The sequence below is a fragment of the Elaeis guineensis genome, chromosome 2, assembly GCF_000442705.2.
Source record: "Elaeis guineensis isolate ETL-2024a chromosome 2, EG11, whole genome shotgun sequence".
Lineage (NCBI taxonomy): Eukaryota > Viridiplantae > Streptophyta > Magnoliopsida > Arecales > Arecaceae > Elaeis > Elaeis guineensis.
In genome coordinates this window covers 73453457-73457352 of record NC_025994.2, presented here as the reverse complement: position 1 = coordinate 73457352, position 3896 = coordinate 73453457, and positions in this window count along the sequence as shown.

The window sequence follows — 3896 nt, the reverse complement described above, 5'->3', positions numbered from 1 at the left end:
CATGGTGGCATATCTGTGGCTTCATCGCTGTATGCGTGCTAGCTCGGGTTGTGCCAAATGTCACATTTTTCTATTTTTTTTTCAACCTTAAGTGGCATCCAGACTCACGTGGATGGTGGTACATGACTCCATGGAAGAAGAAGGATAACTTCCACCTGATATTTTCGAGTTTGCCTTCCACCATGTATGGTTGGAAGTTAAGGTTTTTCTTCGTCTCGCAGACATCAGACGAAGACTGAAATTTTACCATTTGGGGTGAACCCCGAAAGACTACACTAAAGGAACCTTCGATGAATGAGAACCTGGAGTAGGAGATGGCAGCTCTACGGAGCTTTAGGGTTTTAGAGTTGAAAGAGCTGCTATCGGCTCAAGTATTGTTTAATGCCAGTATCAGTCAAGTCGCTTCTCAAGGTACGCGAGTCAGTTGTTCTGGCCTTAAATCTTCTAGCTCTATTCATTTTACAATTTGATCACCATGATCGCAGAGCTGGATGCTGGACAGAACTCGAGCCCACTAAAGAAGGAGAAAAAAATTATGTGAAAAAGAGTTGTCAAGCCCACCACCGGACGGAGCCTTCGGGCCAGAGTCGGAGATTCCGCACAACCGACCTCGAAGGCCAGAGAGTTTGAACCTTCCCATTTGGAAGACTATGAGATTAGATGGGTAAAAAGCGGCTTGCCTACCACCTCAGCTACCGTAGACTGCTGGGTGGATTGTGCAGACCAAGATCTGGAGGAGGTGATTTTGAGCCTACCTGCTCCTCTCAACTCAGCGATCCGACCAGCCTCACCCACTATCGAATCCTCCTCGGATGAGGCACTAGCCGAGGTTGCCAGCACGTCTGGAATTACACCAGTCAAGCTGAAGCTTGAGGCTTCAATGCTGAGGGATCCCCCGCTGGCGAGCCAGCTACTTTCTGAACTACTCCCTGCCAATGCGAACGAGCTGCTAAGCATTCCTCAGAGGAAGATGAGGAGAGGAGCCGTGGATTGCCTCATCCGGATATGTTGGGACTTTTCTATTTAGCACTTACTGTATGCTCATTTCTCACTTATAAATTTTTCTTCATTTGCCAGCTTATCCATTACTTGAACGGACACATTGAAAGCTCCCGTGAGCTGGCCAAAGAGGTGAAGAAGTCTGGGCTTGAAGTTGAGATGCTCAAAAGAATGAAAGAGAAGGCCGAGAAAGAGGTTGGAGAAGTCTCCATAAAAGCTGACGCCACTGAGAGGAGAGTTGAAGATGCTGAGGCGGCGTTGAGGAAGGCTGTTAAGGAGAATTCTCTGTTACTGGGCAAGACAGCAGAGTTCGAAGCTCAGATGAAGAGGAACGTGGCCGCTAATGAGGAGAACTCTCACCTACAAAAAGAAATAAAAGAGCTGAAGGTCCAACTGGGGGTTGAGGAGAAGCGAATAGCCGAGGCCGCTTCTAAGGCTGTGGAGGACTTTTGGACCTCAAAAGAATATGAGGAAGAAAGAGTTGAGTATTTTGCCGATGCCTATGACGTCGGAAGATAGTCTATTTGAGCTCGAATTGCTGCCAAATATTCAGGTCTGGATTTAAATTTTTAAGATGAAATCTAGGATCCTACCATGGCAGATGTCTCAGCGGTCAGCACCTCAGCTCCTGACACCACCTTGTAATTTCTGTATTTCTCTTTTTTGTGCTTTAGGGTCATTGTAAGAAAATTTTGAAAAGAATAAAATGAGTAGAATCCTTTGTCAAATTCTGCTACGTGAACTTACTCATGCCGATCTGAGGCAATTTAATTGAATGGCAACCTCATTTTGCTCCTTTAAATATGGATAATTATGGAGAATGACGGTCGATGACTCATCCGATAAGACCACGCCTGAGAAATGGTATGGGGCCTATGAAGATGCGGCATGTGGGCATACTTCATTTTGTGAAGCATTGTAAGGATTTATTCCCATTCCAGAGAAAGCGCGTCATTAACTGCTTGGCCATTAATTCCTGGGAAGCTTCGATTGACGATTGATGTGGCTGCTAGTGCTTATAAATAGGAAACTAGAGAGCAAAGGGATCTCTACTTCTCCTTCTGTGATAAGAAATCTCCTTCTTCGTCTGTTGCCATGTCGTTGCCTTCGAATCTGCCACCCTTGGAGTTAATTAAGCATCAGATGAGAGAGCAGAATGTCTTTGCAAGGAATGGCCATCGAAGGTATTTTGCTTATGAAAGGGAGAGAGCTAGGTGGGCCGGCGCATCCTCTTCTCATAGGATCTCCCCTTCTCTACCTCCTGTGACTAGGCTCCCTCCTCAGCTTGAGCACATCCTGCCTGCAATTAGAGAGTGCTACATTGCAGAGTTCTGGGATTCTACGGCATTCAGGAGGAAAATGCTCGACATCACCGCTGCCACCTTCATTCAGGACTTCGATGATTGTAAGATCTGTCTGCTGAGGATAATGCTATATCTAGAACTTCATGGCATACAGGCTGGCGGTACCGATGAAGAGGTGGAGATCCCGCTAGATGAAGATTGAATCTGCTCATTCGAACGGTAAGGAGGTGAAGTCCTTAATGGATGAAGATCGAACCAGCTCACTTGATCGATCTGATATTCCGTCAATTGTAGCGGGACGTCCCTTCTCATCTCCTTATCTTATTTTCTTCTCCTTCTTCTGCTATCCTCCTCTTCTTCTTTTCTTCTTTATTTTCTTTTCTTGTTCGTAAGATGGTGCCTAGAGCAACCATCCTCGTAAAGTGTTCGAAACACCAACTTTTTCTTTGTAGTGCTTAAAGCACCAATTTTTTCTTTGTAAAAACTTTAATAAATAAAAAAAAAAATTATTTTGAAAGTCGTTGCTTTGTTTCTAACTTTAAATTTACATCTGTAGATTTTGTGAATTTTGCTTGGCTCGTAGAGAATGGCACAAGTAGATGCTTAGATCAACATAAGAAAATGCTCAGTGCTTAGCTCAGCACGAGTAAGATTCTAGATAGCTCAACTTTAGCATAGATATATTTAGGATAACTTCGATTGGAGTGAATATATTTAAAGTAGTTTGGAATAACTTGAATGTAATCCAGCTGTCCATGAATCTAAGGCATCATAATAAGCATCTCAACACTACCCCCTACTCCTGAGTCTGAGATAATGCCTCAGATAGAAGGAGTACTGTTGAGGTAATGCCTCTGACCATATGTTGTCCGTCTTTTTATTCTTCTTCTAAAGAGACAGTATGTGTCGGTGGTACTTTTGTGCCTATGGCACCCAGAGCTTTTCAGTGGCATTTTGAGGGTCTTATTAGTTATACCTTACGAGTGGCATTATGTGTCTACGGTGATCTTATGTCTACGGCATCCAGCACTTCTCATCTTCACGCAAGAGGCAGTGTGTGCTAGCAGCGAGCTTGTGCCTATGGAATCTTATGCTCTCGATGGTATTCTGAGGGTTTAATTAGTTATTCTTCCGAAGATTTTCTCAAGGGTCTCCCTCTACTTCTCATGCGACTCGGGTTCTGCAAGGGTCTAGTAAGTTAACCCCATCTCGTAGTCGTCGAGATCTTCTCGAGGGTCTGATAAGTTATCCCTTTGGAGGTTCCTTCAAAGGTCTCCCTTCGCTTCTCGTGTGACTCGAGCTCTGTAGGGGTCTGGTAAGTTAGCCCCACCTCAGAGTCACTGAGATCTTCTCGATGGTTTAGTAAGTTAGCCCTCCAGAGATTTTTTCAAGGGTCTCTCTCCGCTTCTCATGTAATTCGGGCTCTGTAAAAGTCTGATAAGTTAGCCCCACTTCGGAGTCGTCGAAGTCTTTTTGAGAGTCTGATAAGTTAGTCGTCCGAAGGTTTTCTCAAGGATCTCTCTTCGCTTTTTGTGTGACTCGGACTCTGCAGGGGTCTGATAAGTTAGCCCCACTTTGGAGTCGTCAAGATCT